Source organism: Alexandromys fortis, unplaced genomic scaffold, assembly GCF_014885135.2.
Source record: "Alexandromys fortis isolate MF-2015 unplaced genomic scaffold, M_Fortis_MF-2015_v1.1 scaffold_93, whole genome shotgun sequence".
Lineage (NCBI taxonomy): Eukaryota > Metazoa > Chordata > Mammalia > Rodentia > Cricetidae > Alexandromys > Alexandromys fortis.
This window is the reverse complement of record NW_026067970.1, coordinates 4026649-4053293: the sequence shown is the minus strand read 5'-3', so window position 1 is coordinate 4053293 and position 26645 is coordinate 4026649. Positions and strand designations below refer to the sequence as shown.

The following is a 26645-nucleotide window of genomic DNA, read 5'->3' as shown; positions in this document are numbered from 1 at the left end:
CAGTCTCTCATCTTAGAATTCCAAAACATTCCCCAATACCCCCAACAATTTTCAAATTTCTGTATTTTAAGGAATTCACTCAACATGGGGTAAAATAAACACTGCCAAGAAGCTATGGAGATAATAAGAAAACAAAAGTTTCTACCAAAAAAAAATCAGATCTGGGTGCTGAATTTGATTAAAATCCTATAAAATTGAATAAATTAATGCCCTAATCATTATAATTAGTAATTCTATTCTCAGTTTCTAAGGATAATTAATTAGTGCGTACCTTTAAGACACAATTATCTCCATCGTAAAACAAGGTAGCTGAGATGAGGTTAAGATGGGCCTGAGGGGCAGAAGGGGAGGCGCCTGGGATCCTTGCTCCAGCACCTCCCACTCACTCCCGGCTGGCAGGGCAAGGTCATGCCTTATGTGGCAGAAGCCAGAAGCTGTCCTTTTTGTCTGTCAACTGTTCCTCCCAACTGGCGCTATTGGCCCCTTCCGCTTTTCATAGGCAAGCCTTCTCAGACTGTGGTTTCCCTGGCGGGCTGCCACAAGACAGTGGAGTTGAGTGAAGTGAGATAGGTCGAGGTCTGGATCTTTCTAAACTTTTATTGTAGTAGGAAGGATAGAAAAATAGAAGGGAGATTAACGGTGCTGCAGCTGTAGCAAGCTGAAGACATAAAGACGTGCATGCAAAGAGTCACAAAGCCCTAGACGGGGTCTTGAGAACCACAAACAAGCTTCAAAATACCCTTTAATGCTAAAAGCGTAGCGTTGGGGCTGGAGAGTTAGTTCATTTGGGGAGTGCTTGCTTTGCAAGCAAGAAGACATGAGTTCAATCCCCAGAACCCATACTTTAAACGCCAGGCAAGGTGGTGTGCATTTAACCCAAGGGTGGAAAGGTAGAGAAAGACACATCCCTGGGTCATGGAGGACAGTCATCCTAGTGCACAATTCCAGGCCAGTGAGAAACAATCCCAAAAAATAAGCCAGGCTATGCCTGAGAAACATCATGGAAGTTGACCTCTGATCTCCACACAGGGCTCTCTCTCTCTCCCTCTTTCCCCCTATCATGGTGTAGGAGGTTCTTCTGTTCATATGTTGTTTTCATTGGTTAATGAATAAAGACACACACACATACACACATGAACATGTACACAAACATGCACACACATAGTGCTATATTTTTGCTTTTAAAATTTGAAGATTAACTGTGTATAACCTTCCCATAGTTCAAAAAGGAAGTTTCCATGAGATAGTAATACTCTGAAGGGAAAACAGCCCAAAACTACAGAACAGACAGGGACAATTACAGGAAACAGTATTCGGTTCCCCTTTTAATCAAATAAAAGCTAAATTAAAACAATGTTTGACCTAGCAAATTGACATTTTTCCCCTTTTAATAACAATCTCTGAGTCTTGGCTCAGGGTCAGGGGCTGAGATACACCATGGCAAAGCCTTCACTTCATGAGGCGATGAGCTATGAAGACATCAAGATCCACTTGTTGGAGCAAGTTGGAGAAAGTAAGGAGGCGGAGGAGGGACGCTCTGCAGGGTCCTTGCACCTTTACTGATCAGGAAAAAGGAAGCAAAAATGCTTTCCTTTCCCCTACCCTGCACCCCACTATGCCACTCCATCCCAGGAGGAGAGGTGGGTACCACCACAGATGGATCCTAAACCTGCATCCTGACCCAGAGGAGACTACACCAGGATGTAGGTTTGGGGAAAGACCTGTTCTTCCCAATGTTTAGAACTTTGGGACATTCCTTGCCCCTTTACTCTTTCAGAGAAAGTAGCTCCCCTGTTGTTTCTTTTCAGGGTATGCTTGAGGGGCAGGATCTGAAGGAACGGGAAAGGTCCGTCAACGTTTTTACATGGAGCATGCTCTTTTAAAAATCCCCGGAGACCACAGCCAAATCACCTAAATGCCTGCTGGCTTGCCAAGGAGCTGCAGGATGGCATGCAGGCCGCAGCCACCAATGACATAACCCAGAAGGTATTGCTTGTTTAAGGAAATATGCACAGAATCTGCCAAGAGACTCCTACACTCCGTGTTTTTCTGAATGAACTTCTTTTAAGTTCTGTCATGGGAACTAACGTAATAATGGGAATCTTGTAATATGGGAGTCTTGTTCCAAACGCGTCGACCACGTGGTGCCGGCCGTTGGCTGGTTGCAGCACGCAGCACTTCGGCTGCGAAAAGCGCGCGGTGTAATTACCGCACCCAATGTTAAACAAAACAGCTCCCCAGATGAAATATAGCTAATGCAATCAGAACCACAGCAAAATCAAAGTAAAGAAAATGGGCAGCTATCCGCAGCCACCTCAGACCCTGCAGCGGTTTGCTGCTGCACTTAGGTTGAAACCTATATACCTCATGAGATTCACCAGCCCTCACATGACTCCATGTTTGCCCAGGTCTCCAGGCATCTGTCCCTGGATCCCTGGTCCTTTTTTCTGTTTCTTTTTAATTCTTTCAGATGTTGTCTATGTGTGCAATCCTATGTGTTTATGTGCACCATGTCTCTGCGAGAGCCCACAGACGCAGGAAAGGCCACGTGCTCCTAGCGGCTGAGCCATCTCTATGGCCAGTCAGCCCCATTTTCCTTTAAACCACGGCAAAATATCTCATTTGCATACTTCTGGGATGTCTTGTACCTGGAATATTCCTCCTCATTATATTTAAATTGACATCAGCCTTGCTTTCATGTATGCATGGAAAATATTGCCTGGATGTTGACCTGAACTAGTGACTGAAACATGTTCTAAATTTCTGGCCCTTGCTACTCCTGCTCAGGAAAAACTGACCGGCATTCACTTTGCTATTGGAAAAGAGTTTTAAAAATACTCTGTTCAACAGAGAGGTTGTGGATGTCCAAACCTGAGTCGGGGACAGAAGTCTAAGAATGAATCAGGATTCCCTACTGGTTCCAAATGAATATCAAGATGGCCCTCCCCCCCCAGCTTCCCTTGTCTGTCTACACTCATGACTTAGGTACATCTTCTTGCTGACTTCCTTTGTTTCATGAATTTACACTAGCGTGTTACACTAGTTACTGATGTTTCAGTAATGCCCCAGATATATCAGCTTGAGATGCTTATTGCAAGCCTGCTGGGATGGACATCTGTCTCCTCGTTATCTCTGTCTTCTGGTCACTCCTTACATCATCTCCTCCCCTTGAGCACAGGCTAGACCTATTATCCTGGTTCCAGTGAACAAGACTATGGGTAATGGAATAAGATTTTGCTTCTGAGATTTAATGACGAAAGGAGACTAAGAGTTCTACCACCCCTGTTGTCTTCTTTGGATCATTGCTTTTTCTTAGGGAAACCAACTGCCAATATGACCTCCTCTGTGGAAAGACACCAGAAGTAAGGAAATAATGCCACACACCCACTGCTGGTAAGGACGTGAAGGCTTACAACAGCCCGACAAGTAAGTTTGGATCTGATTATCCACGGCCTGCAACAGACACTTGAGTTGAGAGGAGATCTATAGTCCTGGCAGATAACTGGGTTTGCAGCCCCGTGAGACCCTGACACACTCAGATTCGTGACTCACAGAAACTCTGAGATAATCATATGCCTTCTGCAGGGCAGGAAGGGGTAATTTGTTACACAGCAACAGCTATCTGAAACAATTGCTTATAACCCAAACTATATACATGACAGTTTCTTCTCTTCTCTTCAGGATTATAGTGAAGGCAATCTGCCTGCCTAAAATGTAACATTTTCACAGTATAAGACTAGAAGATATTCACAATTAGTAATAATTTATGCAGGATTTATTTTCAATGGAATGTAGTAATATTGATGCAGTAGTCATAGTAGCCACTCAAAAAGTCTAACTGGTACCCACATTCATAACCATTTCACAAAGGCTGTGAAGTATGTAAGCAGTTGTTGATGAGGAGATGGATTATGTTCCATGAATGCAAGAACCTTCTGATGTGGGATGCCCCTCTGTATGCTGTGAATACCATTGGTCTTGGGCCTGCACTGGGCAGAATAGAGGTAGGCAGGGAAAACTAAACTGAATGCTAGGAGAGAGAAGGTGAAGTCAGCCAGACGCCATGGAGCCACCAGAGGATAAAGACACAAGCTGTGAGCTGGGACCTTGAAAGTAGGCCAAGAACCTCATAATAAAATATAAAATAATAAAAATGGGTCAATTTAATATGTAAGAGCTTGCTAGGAGTATGCTGTAGTGATTGGCCAAGCAGTACTTTAATTAATACAGTTTCTGTGTGATTATTTCGGTTCTGGGCAGCCAGGAACAAAGAAATGCCCTCCTAACAACAACCTTCTCTCTCCTCCTCACCACGGCTTCCCAGAGACCTCCCTCAAGGTCTGCTTGCTGGGCGGATGTCTCTCACACATCGTTGAACTTTTTTCATGAAACACCCCCAACAGATAAAGCCTTATACATGAACCAATCAACAATCTGCTCACGCACATATGTAAACATGTACAAATGTGTTTTCATGGAAACAGTGCATGTTTTCCCAAACAACAGAGGTGCTCATACTGACTTTTTAATGACATAAGGAATCCATTTCCAAACTTAATCCTCTCCTTTATATATAGTTCCATTTTGGCAAGGACAAAGGACTTGGGTGCTTTTCCTAATCTAACAACCCTGGGGAATTATTTTCAATAATCTTCGGGATGCAGAGGGGAAGAGCTTTCTAAGCCTCACAATGCAAGTCCTCAGCTGTGATCCAGATCCCCTCAGCCCTCACAGAAATCCCCCCCCCCAACCAGGCTCCCTGCCAGGTCTGGCCTCATTGGCCCCAGGCCAGAAGCAAGCAGTAAGGGATAGGTATGTCAGAGGTCACACTGAAGTACCCAGGGAGGCTGGTGAGAGGTGTCCAGAGAAAGGCGATGAAGACGCCCACAGGAGAAAAGGAGGGAGGATATTGATAGACGTTGGCACATCCCTTCAGTTTTTTCCTTTGCAAAGTTTCACAGCCAAGTGATCACACAGCCTTTGTGGGTGAATCCATCCCCCTCACTCATCCCCAGGAAAGAAGCTTTTGCTCACACAGACAGGCACATGAGGCATTAAGGAGTCCCCAGTGTGCACTGCAGGAAGACAAGAAAGAATAAGGTGCAAGAACGGACATCCACTCATTGGTCAGATACTGGCCCAATAGCGCTAAGCAAAGCATGTCTGATCCCTAACACTGTAGAACGCAGATCCTAGGGAAACTTGGGCTTTAATCGCTTTACGTATTTATTTATTAATTTAATTTACTTTAAAAACCATGCAAAACAATATAAAACAGACAACTGAGAAATGCTGGAAGGTCAAAAGGGCATGGTAGCAGTGACCCAAGTTAAATTAAAGATGGGAAATGGGGAGTTTTCCAGGCAGAAATACAGGTAGTAGGAACAACATGTGCAAGGACGCTGTGCTGAGAAAGGCCTGGCACTCGGGCATGGCAACGCCTGTTGAGTGAAGGTTCATGTGCTGTCTGGTGAGCTTGGGCTCTGGGGTACCTAAGACAGTGATTCCAAGTTTACCTTTGTCCTCAACGCAAGCCCTCTCTTTGAGCTCTACACACAGCGTCTCATACATAATGCTGTTTTTTATAGATAGTTCCATTTTGGCAAGGACAAAGGACCAGGGCTCTTTTCCCAATCTAACAACCCTCTCTTGGTAAGTCAGTTCTCTTCCCTGGGGAATTATTTTCAAGAATCTTCGGGATGCAGGGGGAACTGAGGTGTTGGTCTCCCTGCCTCTCAGCTTGTTTCACCCACATCTCCCCCCTCTCTGCCAATGGCAGCTCCTTCCTTCCAGCCTCAGGCTGGAAGCCTTGCTATCTTCTCTGACTCGTTCTCATGCCAATGCATCAGCAAATCCTGTCCGTTCTACTATCAGCCAGAATCCATCTCTTACTATTCTCCCTACAAATCCCCAGTCCATGTGGCCACCCTTGTTCCTATGTAATCTGGTCTTCAGTCCCATGAGAGAGGTCTTATGACCAGTAGACAACTCAACCAACTGCATCTTTTGAAAGTGATTATCTGCTCCATTGCAAAAATTCTTCAGTTTCTAGGGAAACTGGACTTAACGATTCTCTACGTGCAGCTGTGCAAGGTTTCCCAGACTGCTGAGATGAACGCTCAGTGCCTATAGCATAGGGTAGATTTGGCACTTTTTCACACAGTCTCAACACACCTTCCTTGCAGTTCCTCAAACAGAGCAAATACACAGGGACCTTTGTGACAGTAGCCTAGAATACTCCATAGTCCCTGTCTCTCAGGAATTGTGACTCTGGTCAGTAGGTCTCTATGTCCTGGACTACCCCATAAGGGAGGCCCCGGAGTCCACATCGTCCTTGTGACCAACTTTGTCTTTCTTTTCAACCCTTACATGCTGTGTGACATGATCCACTTATAAATACTTGTTCAAAGATGTTGGGTGTTTGGCTGACTGCTACATGCTTAGAACCTGGAGGAGTTCCAGAGGAAGAAAGAAAAGAATTATCTTTAATACTGGGCTTTTTTGGACCCATCTCCAGAAGTCTTCTAAAAAAAATGTATAATCCCACACCCTACACACACACACACACACACACACACACACACACACAAGACAGTGAGCACTGGGTATTTTACTAAGATTCATCGACAGTCTGAGGAGACACGAGCTAGAGTCCCAACTGAGAGAAAGGGGACTCAGGGGAAGAGAGAAGACTTTGCAGCAGGCAGACCTATTCTTGGGAGAGGCTGCCCGGCCCATCGCTCTGGGGGAACAGAACGTGCCAAGAGGAAAGAGCAAAGACAGAAGGGATAAGAGATGTAGAGGGGTGCCCAGTACACACTTGGTCACTGCGTGACCAGCATTGTCTAAGCTCAATTCTAAAAGAAGTTGGTTTGTTCAACCAGCTTAAGAGAAAGGATGAAAATCATCAGAGCACACATCTCCCAAAAGACTGATCCTGTATTTTTTTTAAAGAATTGTTAAAAATAAAATCCACAACCAACTTGACAGTAAGTAGGGGATGGTTAAGAAATTATGGTAAGGTGACTCCCTGGGATAGGGTGCTAATCACAGTTTTCCAAACAGGGTAACAACATGGAAAATGTCTGCGGTATATTTTTAAGTGAAGAAAGCAGCATTTTAAATGTCTCCATATTGTGATTAAAACTGCTCAAATATTGGGTTCTGTGCTGGGTAAGGCATGCAAGGAAATGTGAGACAGAGAGACCCATGTTTCCAGAGGGGGGTGAGAGTTGATGTGATCAACACTGTGCCTCTACTTTAGATCTCTGACCACCCCCCATCTGTCTGTCTACCTCCCCTGCTCTTGTTGCTCTGTTGGGGTTAGAATCTGGGGCCCTGTGCATGCTAAGCAAAAGCTGTGCCACCGAGTTGCTTCTCTAGTTCAATGTTTCTTTAAGCATAGAGGAAGGAACCTTCCTAGAAGAGTCTCTTAGGCCTGTTAGTGGAAGGAAATTCAGGACAATAATATATAAGTGTCTGTTTAATCAATTCACTCAACATGAATGAACTACCTACTCCATGTTCTGGGTAACCATTCCCTGTACGCAGAAACTTGTGAGAAAACCTAATCCAAGAGATTCAGCTGGCATCCATATTAAACTCAATATCTAAGGGAAGGAATATTGATGTGGGAGTGATTTCTTATTAATAAAGAAACTGCCTCGGCCCTCATAGGACAGAAAATTAGGTAGGCGGAGTAGACAGAAGAGAATTCTGGGAAAAAGAAGCTTAGTCGAGGAGTCGCCATGGTTCTCCCGCTCCAGACAGACGCAGGTTAAGATCCTCTCTGGTAAGCCAGCTCATGGGCTACACAGAATATTAGAAATGGGTTAGAACAATATGTAAGAGCTAGCCAATAAGAAACTGGACCTAGCCGGGCCAGGCAGTGTTTGAAAGAATACAGTTTCCATGTAATTATTTCTGGGTATAAGCTAGCCATGCGGGCGGCCGGGTGCCGGGGACGCAGCCCTGCCGCTCCTATTTCAACAGATGGCGCCCAACGTGGGGCTAAATCCACTTAAAAACCTGAGAAGCCTTAAAAATAAGGGAAACAGAGTTTAACACAGATTTTTGCTGTTTTGTTGGTGACATGCTGTAGAGAGATTCCTGATTCAGCAACAGCAGCAGAGAAAAAAAGCTGCGTCATTTTAAAGCGCGGCTTCCTGGTGCTATGCTGCCAGCGTGAACTCTGGCTTTAAAGCATTTCAAGGCTTTTATGGGACTGGATGTTTCTGTTCCCACTTGGGATCGGAGGAGATTGCTCTGAGACCTGCCGATGGCTCAGCGTTCCCTGCCTACACCTGGGCAGATGGCGGAATCAGGCTTAGGCAGGCGGAAGAGCATGGCGGATTCCTGCTGCCATACAGAGACGCGTTTTCAGACTGCGCAGTGCTCTGCGTGTCAGATTTGGCTGTAACTTGGATAAAAAGAGTTTCTGTGCTGCACACTCAGTCTCAAAATTAAATTGCTGATTGCGGCTCCAATGTAAACTGCTGTTTGCCTGTAACTGTGCTCAGCTCAAAAGCACCAAATGACTCTGAGGCAGGAGCGGCTGCTCCTTGCTGAACTGTGCTGATCTCAGGCAGGAACTACCGTAATTACCTTAAAACCGTGCAGTTAAGGTTTAGACTGGGCAGGACACAGGCAGTACCGTATTACCTATACATGGTGCAACTTAAGTTTTTAAGAAATGCTTAACATTTTAAGAAATGCTCCTGGAAAAAAAAAAAAAAATTACAGATTCACAGTAAAACAGATTCAGACACCGTTGGATGAATGTACGTAGGCTTGGGGAAAAAAAGAGAATATAAAGAATAAAGTTAATGTCTTAAAAAGAAAAAGGGTAAAGTCTTTAAAGAGACAGAGTACAGAAGTACAGATAGTTATAGATTAAGAGAAATAAAGAAAAATAAGCCACGTAAAAATGAAAAATTCACAGAGAGTCTGGATTATGTACATTGTGTTTTCTTTAAAATTTTTGACTGTGAAGGAGCTAAGTACAAAGAGACATTTTATTATATGGGCTGCTAAGCTGAACCTGCACATATGTTCTAAAGGTATCTTGACTTCAAAATTTGGATCTAAGGATATGATGCTTTGGAGAGGGTCTTCTTTTGTTTCCACAGAGGATGTGACCCTATGGATTGCATCTATCCCGGTATGGTATGATAGACCACGCCCTCCTGAAAGGTTGCTGTGAACACCCTCAAAAAATTACTTCACTCAACTGCCAACCGAGATGAACCTGACACACAGGTTACACCCTAAATGATCTGATTAACAGTGCCCCCATTCAGCAGGAAGCAGTTTGGAGAGAAAAAACTACGCCCATGTTCCCAAATATTGTTTATAAATGTTCTTTTACATTTAAAGGGGGATATGATATAGATATGAATAATTTGCATTGGTATGGATTTTAAGGTCAATTTTGTTATATGTATATGTATTTTTGAACTTGATTAAGGTATTGTGATTATGTAGTTCACTTAAAATGTAATGTATAATTAGGAAATATAGGTTGTTAATGGATAATCATTGCTAATAGTTAAGCTTGTAGTCATGTTAGTTAGATTTTCTAGATATATAGAGATATATTTCAATTAGATAGGCATTCTTCATATCTTTCAAAGACTGCAGAATATGGCATTTAAAATATTTTAATAACTTAGGACTTTTCATGACAAGGAGACACGTCTGCTCCTGGCAGCACCAGCTACTTCAAGAGGAAGATGGGCATCGAAGAGGATCCTTATGGAGTTGGATAGTCATTTGGGCAAGAAACTGCTCTTGCCTGGACTGTTGCATAAACTGGACACAGAGAACCCTCAGAGAGAGGACTGCTGAACTTGCCTAAAGGTGAGATGGTCTTTCGGGGTTCCTGATTCATGAAAGAGTCTACAAGACATTCTACAGAACACAGCAGAAAGTGACTGAACTGTCTTTAAAATTTCCTGCTTCATGGAAATGTATCTGGATACCATGGGCCTGTAGGCCGAAGATGGATGCCCCAACGGTACAGAGGAACTTTGGGTGACTGTCCAGGCAGCGAGATGTCTCTGTCATTTCTAGAGTTTTCTTATTTCTTGTTTACTTAGATAATATTATATCCTTCTGGAGTCTTTGATGGAGTTGAAGAATAAATAGTTATAGTTTTCCTTAGTTATGATAAGAGATAAAATAGATATAAATATTGTAACTGTAATTCTTACTTGATAACTGTTTTGTTATATGTAATTTTACTATGTTAAAGTTAAAGCCTTTCTTTTTTTGTTTAAACAGAAAAAGGGGAAATGATGGAGGTGGGTCTTGTATCTTATCTGTTGATTTCATTGGTTAATAATAAAGAAACTGCCTCGGCCCTCATAGGACAGAAAATTAGGTAGGCGGAGTAGACAGAGGAGAATGCTGGGAAAAAGAAGCTGAGTGAGTGAGTCGCCATGATGCTCCCACTCCAGACAGACGCAGGTTAAGATCCTCTCTGGTAAGCCAGCTCGTGGGCTACACAGAATATTAGAAATGGGTTAGAACAATATGTAAGAGCTAGCCAATAAGAAACTGGACCTAGCCGGGCCAGGCAGTGTTTGAAAGAATACAGTTTCCGTGTAATTATTTCTGGGTATAAACTAGCCATGCGGGCGGCCGGGTGCCGGGGACGCAGCCCCGCCACTCCTAATTTCAACAGAATATACTACAAACACAAAAATAAGTCTAATAGAATACACATTTTTGGCTCATAGAAAGCCCTGTGTGGTAGTAGTACACACCTATAGTCCCAGAACTTGAGGAGTTGAAGCAAGAGGATCACAATGCCCACCTAGTGAGTTCAAGTGTAAATCTGATACTTACTTAGTTCCTTATTGTTCTTTTCTACTTGTTTGTAAGTATCAGATTTACACTTGGGAGATCAGGAAAGAATAATAGTTGATGTACTTGAAGAAAAGTGCTTCTCCAAACAGGTGGGGTGTGTGTGTGTGTGTGTGTGTGTGTGTGTGTGTGTGTGTGTGTGTATTGTATGCTGGAGGGTCCTGAAGGAGGGTACCAGATGTTAAGGGAAGAGGTTAGTTTGAATAGAGCAAGTGCTGCCCAACAGAAAGCACGGCTTTTTATGAGCCTGACTTGAATCTGGGAAGAAGCTACAGGGATGAAACTAGGCTGGCCTAGGGTCCTTAAAACTGAATGTGGTTTTGATCAGGGACTTGAGATGCACTGAGCCCTTCAGTGGGGACATTCACCGGGTAACCAGACTGGACAAAGGATATTATCAGGGACACCACTGGCTCCAGACCCCAACTTGTCCATTTACTGGTTTTGTTATGTAGTGTAAGCTCCCTGACTGATGAGTCTTGCTTTCTTCATCTATGCAATGGGTCATTCTGGCTCCTTGGTAGCTTTGTTGTGAAGGCTGACATGATAGATGGAATGAAAAACTTTATTCAAGAAAGACTTGATAAATAATCCCATTCCCCTTAATTCTTAGTGCATAAGAGCAGTTGATGAGAAAGAGAGAGAGAGAGAGAGAGAGAGAGAGAGAGAGAGAGAGAGAGAGAGAGAGGATAGAAGGACAAAGAACATTGAGAGTGAAGTCTAGAAAACTTGATGTCTGCCGGGGAAAGAGGTAATAGTTGATAATATTTCTTATCAATAAAGATTGATAAGAAGCTAGAGATGCAGAGGACAATAGCAGAATCACTGAAAACCTTTACCCATTCCTCATCTTGATATATTCTTGTCAAAATATAAGAAGTGCTAATGCCAAAATACCCTATTTAAGGTACAATCCAACTGAATGTAGCTTCCAGGATCTTCTCCCGTGATGTGTTGCCATTCTTTAACAAGTTTATTGAGATATCACTCATAAATCATGAAATTCATTGATTTAAAGTACATGCTCGAATAACCTTAAAGCGGACAAATGTATGCAATAATCACAATTACCCCAGAACACCTTCATCAACCCCTAAAGAAACCATGTACCCCTATCTGTCACCTACAATCTCCCAACCCCACTGCAGCCTTAGGTACCCAGTTACCTACCTCCTGTAACCACAGAATGTCCACTTGGGGCCTTTCACCTTCTTATATGTTTATTTCTAGAGATCAAACGCAGGGCATCAAATACACGAGGTAAGTACTCTACCAATGGAACACAGACCCAACTCTAGAAATGTTTTCATTGTTATTTAACTTTTGCCATGGTATAATTTCAAAAATCCAGAATCTGGTCTTCTTCCTACTATGAAAAAATAGAGGTACTACCTGCATGCTGCGAATTGTCCATCGACAGCCAGAAAATTTTAATTTTTTCTTTTCCTCCTGAGACGTCGATGGCCAGTCCAGTATATATGTGTGTATTTATGAAGACTGGCGGATTTTGTCCTTGTCAGTAAGTGCTAGCATAGGAAAACAATAGCTGCTAAGCTTGCCAGAGTGATGAACTAGTATAGTCTTTACCAGGTGGAAACTTGGTGCTGCCTTTAGTCACTGCCTTTCCACAAATCCTGGAGACAACTTCAAGGACAACATAAAGACAGCAACAAGTTCCACTCGCTTTGTCCTTAACCTGCAGGACGTGGACTCTGATCTTTTCACAACTTGTTCCGAGATTTTCTGGGAGACAACAGAAACTTATTTTTAGCACATGCAAACTCCAAGTGTCTCTCGCATGGGTTCAGGCTCTTCTTTGGGGCACACCTGCTGTGATTTCAAGTGGAGCACACAGGCAAAGAGGAAGGATACAGAGAAGAGAAAGGCAGGAGGATGGGGAGGGATTACGGTAATGTGTATGTGTGTTGTCTAGAACGCCACGTACCACTTAAGCACTGTGTATTTTGGCTTTTTTACCCATGGGCTGGGAAGGGAAATATCACTCTGCAGGTTCCAGTATGTCACCCTAATAAGATATTTTGCATGAAATTTGTTTAAAAATCCTAAAAATGGGGGACTTTACTGGCTCAGCCAGTAAAAGATGTTGCCAAGCCTGAATGATGTAAGTTAGATTCCTTGGGACCCCCGGGGTAGAAGGAGAAAACCAACTCCCACAAAATGTCTTCTGACTCCCACTCTTCTCCTGTGACATGTGTTACTACACACGCACAAATGCACACACACACAAATTAGTAAATAAATAAAGCAATTTCCAAAGTCTTAGTTGCTGCCTGGGCATAGGTTCTTGGGTAAACAGACAGTTGATCTTACAAAGAAGCACTTAGATGCTGATAGTTCTATGTACTGGTAAATAGTCCGTCTTGACTATACATGGTAGCATATGTTCATTGACTCACTATGCCTTTAACTTAACAGCCATTTCTTGATATACATAGGAGACTCTATGGTATCAAGACTCCCTGCAAACACCTGAATCTTCAGATGCTTGTGTCCTGTATACAGAATGGCACAATCTGTGCATGCAGCCTCTGGTCCTCATAGTCTTTACTCTGCCTCTAGACCACTCATAACTCTTAACACAAAGCAAACATCTTCAAATGAGAAAGGTGGTTTGGCTCCTAGTTCCAGAGACCTCAGTCCTAGATCAGCTGGTTCCAGTGCTGTGGGGCCCGAGGTAGGACAGTCCATCAGTCACGTCTGAAGCATGTGGCAGAGCGAAGCTGTTTATGTCATGGCTCTCCTCGTGATCTAACTTCCTTCTACTAGGCCCCACCTCTTAATGTGCCCATTACCCCCAATACTATCGCAGGCTCGGACCATGCTTTTAATCCATGGCCTTTGGGTGACATTCAAGATCCAATCATAGCAACTGTATTTTTTTTTTTTAAGGATTAAAGGCAAGGAAAAATATTCACATGTTTGGTACTGATGCACATTTTTTCAAATATGTCTGATCCTCTCATCCAAATCAATGTAAAGATAAAGAATCCACCATAGATATAATATATTTACAAACATACATGGTTGGGCCTCATGAAGCTGCTCATATTTGATCATGGTAATTTCAGACAGATGCACTGGAGTGTTATGAAGATGCTAACGAGTCCCTGAGTCCAGAGGTTTACATTTTAGAGCCTGTGGCTTCTGGATCCACAAGGTTCCTTCTGAGCAGATGCCAGCGAGCCATGTTCCTAAAGCTGGCTGCAAGCTCTGGCTGAGTGTTTAAAGGTCAGCAATGACCAACTTCCCTTCTGCCAACCCCACCGTCTTCTGAAGCCGGGAAATGGTCCTCATCATGCTCACGGTATCCCACACCAGTCTGTGACCTCTCTTTTCCCTGGCAAACGGCTCCAGTTTCCTGGACCATTTTCCAGAGGCTCAGCTTTCAGAACTTTCAATTTCCACACTGTCCCTGGAGAATCTTCTTACAGGCCAGTATCCCTGGGAGGAATGAGGTTCTGGTCCCTTTCATAGCCCACAAAAGCATCACATCTGACTTTCCTCATTGATCCTTATGCTAAGAAAAGTAATCAAGTAACCCAAACAAAAGTGACCAAGTAAGGCGAAAGGTTATTTTCCAAATTGAATGACCAAGCTCTCAATGCACAGGACACAGGGCATAGCCTGATCCAAGCCAGTCTCCAGGAAGCAGGCATCTGATGCTGTGTCCAAGTCTTGGCTGCTGAGATACCCTACATTTCCAAATTGCAAGACATGCACGTACACGCACGCACACACACACATGTGCACACACTCACACAATCTCCAATGTCACCTCTCTGCATTAGTCTAAAATGACAAAAATCCTCTTTAGATTTTTTTTTTACCTTCCTGATGAAACACCAAATCACACCTAGCTAGTATGGACCAAATGTTCTATATGTTCTGCTACCCTATCGACGTGACAGGTACAAACAAATTTTGTCCCCTCTTTTATATAACCAAGGTAGAATATACCTGAAACAAACCTTAAGCATTTTAAGTGTACTGTCCTACCAGTGTTGTGATAGCCTCAAAAGCTTCTATTTTTAAAAGATGCATAAATAACTAGGACTAATCAAAAGAATATAAGACTTCCCAAATAGAGTTTTTCAAATATGTGTTAAACATTAAATATAAACCACTCACACAATTCACTCTTACAGCCTTCCTTTTAAAGATACATGAGTTTTTATGCTTTTAAAAAGGTGGGTTTTTTTTTCTGGAAAGAATAAAAATGAAGCCAGTATTTAAGGGTTAAGTTGTCTGCCTTAAAAGGGTCCCCTCCAGAGGGCATGTTGAGTTATGTTTTTGGTTTTTTTTTCTCCTGATTTTTGAAAGTGATTCTAAATACATGAAAAACCACCACCACCACCACCAACAACAACAATAACAACAACAACACCAGTGTATGTGTCTCTCGGCACTGTCTCCACCCAGGCAGCAGACATTTGCTGTTTGGGTTTTCTAATGTTTTGAATGGCTTGGGGATTAGCATGGGTATTTAGCAAAAAGTACAACTTCAAATTATACGCTGCTTCATGGTGCCAAAATTCCGTACACCACCACCCCTATGACGTCCATGGAGCCCAGCACTAAGAATGGTGGTTGTTAGTCACTGGCTCTGCAAATGAGAAGATGAAACTGTAAACAGTGTGTGCTTAAGCAGGCTGCCTTTAAGAAGGAGGATGTTTTCAATGCGATCTTAATTCTTTTAGTGTAGCGATGTCTTTTAGTCAACAGTATGTACCTAAACCAACATTACAAATAGACTTGCCCTAAAAAGTGGGGCAATTTATTCATGGACATCCTAGGAAAAGAGGATGATGGCGGGCATGATAACGTAGGCTTGCAGCCCCAGTACTTGGGCGGAGGGGGATATTGAAACAGGGGAAGCCAAGGTCAAGGGAGTTTTAAGGCCAGCCTGGGCTAGGCAGTGAGACCCTGTCCCAGATAAACAAAATGGGAACAAAAGCAAACAGATGACTACTGTATTCACAAGCAAGCATGTTCCCTGGTAACATGTTAGTCCTCAGTACCTAAGGGTTTTATTCATATATAGTTTTTATATAAACATAAATGCATACACACATGGGGGAGAGAAAGAGAAAAGAGAGAGAGAGAGAAAAAGAGATCAAAGTTGCTTTACTTTAACTTTTAACATAATGCTTAGCAGAAGACACAGGATAACTGCTCCCTGGTATCCATCACCAAACCCAGTGTTAAGTGGCATACAATGTATGCCGCATCCATTGATGATACAGACACACAAAATCTGCCACGGTCACACCCTACCTACTGCCCTTATTAAGAGGAAACAGAACCCAGATCTCAAAAGCAGGTCGCTCCAGACCAAGTGTGAAGATGGCACATCGACAGGGCGAGCGAGAGTTAAGGTGTTTCGTCTAGCATCGTTAGGGAACCAGACCAAGTCTATCTTACTCAATGAATAGCTAGAGACATCTATCTTCCCTCCTCCTAACAGATGAGCCACTTGCATCATTAACCTCAATGTCTAGCCACAGCCACACTTCTGTCAATCACAAAGTAGCCTAAAGAAAGTTTGCCCTAGAAACTAACCAGAACAGGTTTGCAACAGGTGCCTCATTGCAATGTTTAGAATAGATCCTGTGCCAGGAAGTTAGTATGCATTTATATGTTTGTTAATCAATCCAGGTACATGTAGCCCGAAGCTAGGGAGCTTATAATCATAGAAACCATTGAAGTGCAATAAAAGGTGTGGGGGTGCATCACAGTGTTAAGGCAGAGACATGAACAATGGCAAAGGCCAAAAACAAATGGAAGATCTACACCTATAGGTCATGCAGAGTAAGGCTTTTATTTAAGCAACATGGCACTCACAAATCTACGGTTGTTTCTTGTCCTGTTCACCCCTATAAACAATGAGCAAAAAAGTGCCCACCTTATCCATTCCTCAGTTTCTCCATCAATAAAATGGGTTTGAAACTATGTGTTCACAATTAGAGACTGAATTCTCTAATGGCTTCAAGACATGTTTCAAAAACAAGTGATCCAATAGACATGAATTTTGATATAGCTAGCCCTACAGGAGGTAAGGAGAGGGTCTGGGTGAAGTGACCCGGGAAGTTGAAAGGCAGAGGTTCTCATTGGTATCAAGTCACAAAGGATGGACAATGAGGTCTCTCCTCCTTCCCACAGGCAACGCTGCTTGTGGACTCCACAAGACAGACACAGGAAGAGCTCGGGAATCCTTGTGTTTATCCTTTGCATCCTACAGTGGATTCATGTACTGAAATCATATGAAACCCCGCAGGTGTGAAAACACACACAGATATATATCAGCAGATGTTCTAGTGTTCCTTGAGAAATACTGGGCCTTAAAACGTTTTTTAAGGGTGACAAATAGGATGACTACCTTCAGTTCAGGGGTTGACAACTGATGTCTCTTGCCCTAAGCGACTTTGGCCTAGCCAGTGACACAAAGCTTGTGTTTGAAGAGAAATTCTAGGGGATCCAGATGCCTCCAGTGAAGTAAGATTTTCCCTCCCAAAATAGTTACAGGCAAGTAGAACCAGGGGCAGGAAAGTAAGCTGGCAAAATAAGCAAACTGTGGGGTTCTTGACCTTTTCCCAAATGGAGATTTTCTGCGAGTGGCATGTAAACACATCTTAAAGCTAAGGCATCGGGAAGCACGTTTCTCTAGACAGCCATGCTCAGAGCTTAAATATAACAGAGCTCACGTCTGACCCTTAGACTCATCGCTAACTAAGTCACTCTGTAAAGTTTTATTTTCATTGACTGTGTTTCCAGTTTAATTTTTTGCATTCATTTGTTCATTTATTTTGTTGTATCTATAGCTGTACACAAGCCATAGCACGAATGTGGGGGGGGTCAGCCTGCAAAACCGATTCTTTCCTTCTGTCGCACACACTCTGGGGACCAGAGTTAGGTGGTCAGGACTGGTGGCAAGCTTTTTGACGGACTGAGCCATCTCAACATTTCCTAATTATGTTTTCCTAGACGTGTTTTGTAAAGTGCAGCATTACTGTGCCCATCGCTTGCTGCACCCAAACTCTGAATGAAGACTTCCTTGCAATCGCTTCCCTTAAGAAAAATCATGGAATCGTAGAGAAAATACCTTAATGATCAGTTAGAACTCAGGCTCTCTAGTTTTGCTGCAGATTGAGGGTCTTTATAAGCACACAGGACCCCATCCCCACCCCACGTTCATCAAGTAGGAATAGTCAGTCTACAGGAAGCCTGTTGATTACTTTTTGTAAGTGTCAAAGGTGGTTTCCCTTGGGCTGCTATGATTAAGAGCCATGTGCACACTTGCATTTTCGGACATGGTAGTCACTGGCCACACGTGGCTATTGATCACTTGACATGTGGCTATCCAAAATTGATATAGTAAAATACATCCCAGATTCCAAGGATTTCATTACCAAAAAAGGTAAAAGAATGTAAACTATCGCATTGATGTTTTTGGTTATATGTTGAAATTTGCAGTGATAATATTTGGGATATACTGGGCCAAACAGCTATTAAAATGAACTCCTGTTTCTTCTTAGTGTGGCTCCTGTATACGACAAATGACATCAGTTGCCTCTTCTATTGCAATGCCCTCCTTTAGTTAGTGCTCTTTTAGCATAAATGAGGAAATTGGCCAGATTAGGTAGCCCAAGCCTGAATCTCAGAATGTGGGAAACTGAGGCAAGAGGATCTGGAGTTGGAGGTCACCCTGAGCTTCACAATGAGCCCCTGTCTCAAAGCAGAAGAAACAGAGACAGCACAGATGGGTAAAACCTGGGGGGTCTTTCTAGCCTCGCTGTGCCTGTTGCTATAGACAGCACTTCACCGTGGAACCAGAAATGGTGGGGGAGAACCAGAGACTGTCGATTGGTTTTCTCCATCTTGTCTCCCTAATTGTTTCTTCAAAGGTCAGATATGAAAGCTGAGTTCTCTATGGAGAAAGAGCCCTGTCTCTGGCATGCATGCATTTGTGCTGCAGCCTTGTAGGACTAGGCCTGAGTGCAAAGTAGTCGGAAAAGCTGACTATGAAAGAGAAATCTAGCAAAACATTAACATGAAGTCAATGCAAAGAATGGAGGGAGAGAGCTTTTGCCACATTTCAGCAGAGAAATGACCCTGGGCCTGGGGATATAACTTGGGTAGTAAAAGGTGTGTGCTTACCATTCATGGGGCCCTGGGAGAAAGACAAACCAGACTAGACCAGACCAGACCAGACAGACCAGACCTACTGACATTGGAGGTTGTCGGCATCCTGAGAGCTGCTTCTGACTCAGAACTACAACACTGCTCCTTTCCACTGTGAGGAGTCACAGGGCTGTCCTTACAGCGAGGCAAACCGGGTTCTTCCAAACTTCACCATGTCCCACCTCAGTGCCCTGCTGGAAATGAACTCTCTCCCCGGTGCCTTCTACTCTCTGGGTTGCAAAAGTTGAAACCCAAGCTTTAGAAGCCAGGCTTAACTCAAAGAGAAAAATCCACTGTTAATAAAGTGACATGGTCCTACCAAACTGACCAAATGGAAATGAAATGTCTGTCTTCTAATAGTCAGGCGATTTAAAGAAAAACAAAGATTTTCGTTGCTATTATTGTTGCCTGTTTTCCCCCTTGGGAAGCTGGGAGAGAGAGAGAGAGAGAGAGAGAGAGAGAGAGAGAGAGAGAGAGAGAGAGAGAGAGAGAGACATAAAATTAGCCGAAATGTGTTACATTTGAGAAATCACGCCTGCAACATAGGGGCTCCTCACTGTAATAAAAGAATGAAAGAGGACTGGATTCCGATGTGGACGGCAAAGGCCTGGAAAGGAAAGCTGTGGGTCAAGCCAACCGGCGCACACAGTGCAAGCATTCAAGGTTTCTGTTTAGATACTCTTGTTCTCCAATCCAGTGCGGGCAGAGCCTAAATCAGAAAGAAAATGCCCAGGGCTCTGGAGCCCTCTGTGCTGCTAAATTATTCCTGTTAGTTATAAGTTGTCAAGTTTTGCCAATGAAACCCAAAGAGCACGCTTCCAGACAACTCATTTTGCACAGAATAGCATTTACCTCCAAACTCACTTCTACGCTGACTTGGAAAACATAATATATTGCAGATGGGTGCCCGGCAAAACCGAATGGCCAGAGTGAGCCGAACACTTGATCTCTTCAGGAGAATGGTAATTAATTTAAACTTTAAGACTTTTCTTGGCCCTGTCCTTAAAGATGACGAAGACAATTAAAGAGAATCGTTGTTTCACTCTGAGATGGCCTTATCAACCATTTCTGTTCCACCCAGTTTGTATTCTCAAATAAAGTCTCAATAGTATAGATTTGTAAGACTTAATATCATCATGAAGAATACTTTCAGGCAAAAAAAATTTTAAAATGTCAGTATTAGAAAATTGAACATTTCATATATGTTAGAAGCTACAGTTTGGTCAAGGCAGTCAAATCAGTTTTAAAAACTTATCTTTGAAAGGTTGTCGGTGAAAAGGCTTGAAAAAAGGGAAGTTTCCAAAGCCTTGGCTTTTTATGCATGTGTCCCTGATAGGGGCATTTAGGTAGCCTGCCTGACAGCAACAGAATTCTGAGCTGAACACAGAGGCCAGGCATTCAGATCTGGTTCCCACCCTCTGGCATGGGCCTTGGATAAGCTAACAACTATAACCAGCTTCAGGGGCTCTTCTGCTCACTGGAGAGGTTGACCAGGAGGCTATTTCCTGGCTCTAGCATCCGTATTCAGCTGCGGGTTTCTACCCACCATCAAAGTCTCTAGGCTGAGTTAAAAGAACCTTTTACTCCCTCCAGGATCAGGTCAAGTCAAACACCAACATGGTAGTTTTCCATACTTGTTAATTGGGGGGGGGGGGAGCAGAGATTAGAAATGTGAACCTTAAGAAAATAGAAACCAATTTAAATATTCAATTTCCAATCAGTGCACTTATTCCTGACTAATTTTCAGATTAAAAGGCAGAGGAGACCATAGTTGAACCTGTAGGAAAAGTAAGCTGGCACCTTGCGTCCCATCACAGGCATTTGGCAATTTTCCCCGAACTCTGAGAATTCTTTGAAAGTCCCAGAAACTTTTCTCAGAAATTTTCCTGGTGTGTTTGGAAGAGTGTTATCACTACCTGGGAAACCCTAAGAAGCCTTCCATCTTTCTGAAAGCTCTTTTATGTTGAATTTCTCATTTGTGATTCCGAACCACTGAATTAATGGGTATTTAACAAACATATTAGTTGTTAATTTTTCCTTATTACTAAATCTAATAATCCTGCAGTAAAAACGTTACATGCTGTCATCTTTAAAGTACCAGACTTCCTGCACAAAGCACGGTGACAAAAATAGTCCATTCATTTCACACGGCAGCAGGAAGGGGTCCTTTGTGAGGTTTTTATCTCCCAGACTTAAATATTCAAAGCTACTGCTCTCTGTTCATCTCCTTATCTCAATGGTATCATTTTTCTTAAGCAGAATTTGGAAATAGTCCTCAATTTAAAGGTTTAAGCACTAATTTCTAAAACCCTCAGTTGATTCCCATAACACAGCGGCAGTCAAACTGGACAAGATAATAAATTGACTGAGATCATTGTCCGGCTTCATCCAAGAAAGCAGCCTCTAAAAAAAAAAAAAGGATCTTAAATTGCCTTAGAAATCCAATTTGCAGGCAGCAAAAGCAGCATATAGATGGGAAACACCAGCCTTGATCACATTAATTTTGTGACTAACAGCATTGCTTTGAAAGGGAAAAGAAAAGAAGACTGAAATACTGCGACCACTCAAATCCTAAGTTCAGTCTAACAGTGCAACCAGGAGAAAAGCGAACTGCACGGATGAAGCTCACATCTGGAGGGTGCAGGGACCATCAGACTCCAACAAAATCATTTTTAACTCAAGACAAACACTCCAGTGATTTATGCTTTGTAAAAAGTAAATCACCGTAGGAAGTGGGGATACTGGGGCTGTGACATCAGTTCAGCTCTCAGTGCAAAAACCTCTCAAGAGTTGGGGCACACAGGTGTGAGAAGCAGGCAAGAGTTACAATAAAAATATTCTACAACTGAAAAGCTGTACAGGAGACATCTCTAACAGCCTACCATCTACTTCACTGCCTATTCAAGAGCTGAAACATCAAAGCAAGACAGAAATAAAAGCACAGATTCCATCCCCACCCCCCACCCCCGGATCAATCTAATAATCTGACTGATCAGTATACAAAGGCAGTAAGTTCACAAATGACTTCTGACTGACAGGTAATTCAGCTGTTTCCTTTTTTTAAAAAAAAAGTCTGACTTGGAGAGATTATCAGTTAAATAAATGTATTTCCTGAGCCAAGTTGGCAATAAAAGTTGATACAAACATAAGGAATTATTGATATAAAAATGATGCCCGCGACCCAAACTGAGAAAGTGTGTGAGAAGGCAGTGCGTTAGCCTAGAGCTATAGAACTAAAGTAGAGCTAATAAACTAATAGTAGTTAATGAACAGCGCCCTTCTATGGGGGAGACTGCATCTAAGTTTGAATGTGGGAGCAAATATTTTGCTTTGTCTTTCATCTTTAGGTTTCTTTAAAAAGAATGCTGTCTTGCTAAAACTCAAGCACTTATTAAAGTGACTAATGAAAGCTTTCTGGAGAGGATTTTTTTTTTTTTTTACCTGACACCTTGCTTGCTGTTCTTCATAGCTGCCCGACAGCAGTTCACAGGCTCATGAGCATGTTTTATTCCAGAAATAAAGGTCACACACACACACACACACACACACACACACAGAGAGAGAGCTATACAAAATCCTACCAATCCCAGCAAACTAACAAAAAACACATACAAATGCAAAATAAAAATCCACTACCAACTCCTATCTGGGAAAATATAAGTCTGATCTCGACTGATGGGAAATGCCTTCTCTGCTCCGCAAACATGAGCATGCTCTTACCATGGCTGGTAGAGTAAAACCGCGACGTGTTGCCTTCTGCAGTCACCAGATCAAAAATTTCCCTTCTTTCTTGAACCTTCTTTTAGCCAGCAAGATCAGAAAGGAAACACATCTTTGAGTGCTTGCCTCAGTCCTTCAGACCAGAAGATTGCGGGCTAGCTCTCCGCTTAAAAGAGAGCAGACCTGATACTCCAATCACTCTGCAGCTCAGAGGCCGCTCATGCACGCTGGTGCCTTCTTTCCTCCTCCTCCTTTACATTTCTTTTAGTAATGAGACTAATTTTTCCAGTAGCCTTCAACTCCCCAGATTTAACTGACATGGAAAATGTGACTGAGGGAACTTGTAGCCCTGTCTAGCCTCCAGTCCTCCACAGAGTGAACTTGGTTGTGTTGAAGAACACCTCACAAGCAGCTACACGCTCAGTTTCTGCTCCCCGTGCTCCGCAGCACAGAACACCAAACAACAGTGCGCCATCTAGTTAGCAAAGTGCAGTCTCCATCCATATAGGGGGACACCTTCCAACCCTGGGAGCCAAGCTTGTCAGGGTTCAGCAACTCTAAAGGTCCAATTGTTAATTTCAATAAAAAAAAATATCGCTACTGGGATAATCCACATCTAGTGGATATGGGAAAATTTAGATTATAATGGCACCACAAACTTTTACATCTAACTTTGATTTACAAGATAAAAGCAAGTTTTAAATTAAAAGGGCTTTCTGTTAAGAGAGCTTATTATTCTGAAGACGGGAATGATTTTCTTGGAAAGTTGTCCCTGGGTGCACGCCTATTATCTTTGCTTTGCCCCTTCCACTAATGAGCGTTTATCTAAAGAGCCTGTTAATCCTCTGATGTGTGCTTCTGGTCAGAGGTAACAGTTTGAATAAAACCACTAATCACCGATCACTAAATCACTGATCATTAATCACACTCTCCAGGGCCCATGACCCCGGCCATTTTCCCCTTAGGTCTCTGCCTCACAAACAAGAAGTTTAACATTTTCAATGTGCCTGCATTGCATGGGGAGTTATACTATTTCATCTCTAGACGTGAATAAATAATAAATACCGCCACGAACTTGAGGAAGGGGGTGTCAATCAGCCTCCAGTCAGGAGTTCACAAAGCCTGCTCCACAGCTAGAGCGCGCTGGAGAAAGTAGATCTAATTATAACAAAACACGTGTTCTTCAAGTAATGCCACCTATTCAGAATATAAAATTTCCTTTATTTAGTTTCTTCCATCTCCAAATCAAAGAGTACTCGAGTCCCCTGTCCCCTTCCAGCCGAAAGCTTGTGCCTGAGTTTGCTTATGCTTGATTCCCCGCTATCCTTCACTCACCCCAAAAGTTTTCACTCTCTGTCCCCTGAACAAGCTGCACACAGTGGTGCCGTCGTGGCCGGTGTAGATTTAAAGGGCAAGTGGGGAAGATTCTAACCCAGTTCTGCAAATTGGGTATTTAACTTCCTCTGTAAACATAGAAACTCAAGGCTGAGAACAAGAAAGTACCACGCGCAGCAGTGTATTGTACGGTGCCTTCAGCTCCCAGACACGTCTCCTCGCTTTGGAAATTAAACGTCTAATCTAGATCTTTTGCGCTAAATCTCATTTCGTCAGCTCCTTCATCTTTCCCCTAGGGCTGTGCCGTTCACCGGACTCTGGGCTCTCAGCTGTGGGTGTGTTGCTGTCCTAAGTCACCACAGGGACACAGTTTTAGCATATAAGGTATCTAAACCTTTCCACGGGTTTTTCTGTCTAGGCTGAGCATTCTCGCCCTGGAAAAGGGTCCTGGCTAGTGCCTATCTTAAATAATAAAAAGAAAAGGGCAGCTTGAGCACTCATCAGGTACTGCATTCAGACACCAGAAGCTCTTCAGCTCACTCCGGGGACAGCATTCCCCCTGAGGGAAACTGTAAAAGGCGGGGGCAGGCCTAGTGATAACGAGGTGGGCGGGGGAGAGATGGAGAAGGAGGGGTCAGGGAAGAGCAGGCAATAACCGCGTCCAGGGAACCCTCAGTTGCTCGGGGCTGGGGGTGCGGGGCGAAAGCAGAGTTGCTTTGTCAGCATTCTGAGCCCCTGGACCCTTGAGTATCTGAAGCCCTTAATCAAACACTTACTGGCCAGTAGAATGACGTAATGGACCTGTAGCTAGCCTTTATTCTTTGACACATGTCAGGGAGAGGGAAAAATAAAAAACCAAACAAGCTTTGCAGACTCTGACAAGGAAATGTACAAGCAGCTCACTCCAGTTCCCGGCCTTGAACCAGCATCAAGTGGGGGCGGCACTCGTTCAGGGAAAGTTGGAGCTTTTTTCTACTAGACACCTCCTGAAAATAAATCTATGACCCCCCTCCCCACAAAAGCGGAATATAGGGGATATAGTCGTCCCCCCTCCCGAAGTGGCGGAGTGGGAGGGAGGGGACTCTCTTTGCTCTTTCTTGTCTCGACCCTCTAAGAACTTTGTGAAAAGTTTAAGCGGTTCGGTGGAGAATTTGGCTCAAAGGCAGGCTCCATCGCAGGGTGCTGAGAACCGCCTGCGTGTAGCGCGGCTCGGGCCCCAGCTGTCATTTGGGGTGGCAGCCCAGAAGAGGTAACAGTGCCAGCTCGAAGGGGACGGAGGCGGGAGGCGGCTGCAGGCGTGAAGGCAAGGGGCCTGGAGCGCTCTCGAGCTGGAGCGCCTGGAGCGAAAGTCAAGTGCCCTTCAAGGGCAACCGCCCCTTCCCGGGCGCGCGCCCACCAGCTGCAGCCGGCAGTTGATCTCCAGAGGTGGCGGCGGCCGCTAGGCACCCCGGGGAGAGCGAGCCCCCTGCGCACTCGCCTGGCCGCCCCTAGGTGACCCGGCGCCTTTGCCGCACCGGTTGGAAGTTGGCAAACTTTCTCCGGGGTTCTGCTGCATCACAGAGAAACTGGGGACGCGGGGGAAGCTCCTGGTTCGTAGTCTCTGTAGCTGCTGCTGCCGCTGCCGCCGCCGCCGCCGCCGCTTGACCACACTTCTGGAGGATTCCGCACCTTGCCAGGGCTCTGGAGGCAAACATACACCCCCGATTCATAACTGTTCCCCGTGTCAGGGAAACTCACGCGCGCTCCCATACACGCACGCACACGGGGTCGGACACGGCGCTGGCTCCACTCAGCATCCCTCCAGTCGCACGGCGCAGCAATCACCGAGACGCGCTCCGGGACAGACACGGCATGGGGTCTCTGGGTGGCTACAGGACACAGCACAACTCCGCAGTCCACCAGCAATTGGGGCCGGACTTCCCTCTGATCCGCCAAAGTGTTTACAAACACAAATCAAGTGGGGGGAATGCATCGCATCCTCCCTACTCCTTGCCCTGTGACCTGCCCATTGGACCAAGTAACCTCGCGGCTGCAGTGGAGAACCAACCCCTGCAAACAAGGACGCTCCCAAGTCGGCTCGCGCGGCAAGTGCAGCAAAAGTGGCTAAATGCAAAAGCCCCAGAAGTGGCCGCGCCGTATTTTTAGGAACTTACCAAACAAGTGTGGAGAAGGCAAGAGCCGAGCCCGGGTGAAGGGACCACGTTGGACTGAGCAAAGATTACAATACATTCTATTTAGAGTGCATTACATCACCCCCCCGGTGACGTCACGTGGGATTCCTGAACTTCTAAATCATTGCGGTCCGCTGGGGAAGGAGGGAAAGATGGGCGGGGCTCGCACGCCGAGGGGGCGGCTCCCGCCCCGCCCAAACTCCGCCCCTCGAGCGGACCTGGGTGCACGCGGCGGAGGCGCCCGCGACCGGCGCAAGCAACAGCTTGCACAGCCCAGCGCCGAGTAACACAGCTCCCCGACATTAGTGGTGTGAGTCAGCTTGGAAACAATCCTGATGGTTTCAGACAGGACCA

At 44.2% G+C, this 26645-nt stretch overlaps 1 protein-coding gene and 1 long non-coding RNA gene across 2 annotated transcripts in view; one reads left to right on the top strand and one right to left on the bottom strand.

Moving 5' to 3' along the window:
* The window catches only part of LOC126509570 (uncharacterized), a 169467-nt gene extending 158875 nt beyond the window's left edge, over nucleotides 1-10592 (top strand). Inside the window, exon 2 of the long non-coding RNA XR_007594191.1 lies at nucleotides 9520-10592. This is a non-coding gene — a long non-coding RNA (uncharacterized lncRNA). The remainder of the gene's footprint in view (nucleotides 1-9519) is intronic.
* Creb5 (cAMP responsive element binding protein 5) overlaps nucleotides 1-26312 on the bottom strand; it is a 392793-nt gene extending 366481 nt beyond the window's left edge. The window contains exon 1 of the mRNA XM_050155533.1: nucleotides 26274-26312. The gene's annotated coding sequence lies outside the window, so the exon portion shown is untranslated. The remainder of the gene's footprint in view (nucleotides 1-26273) is intronic.
* Nucleotides 26313-26645: the final 333 nt, after the last annotated feature.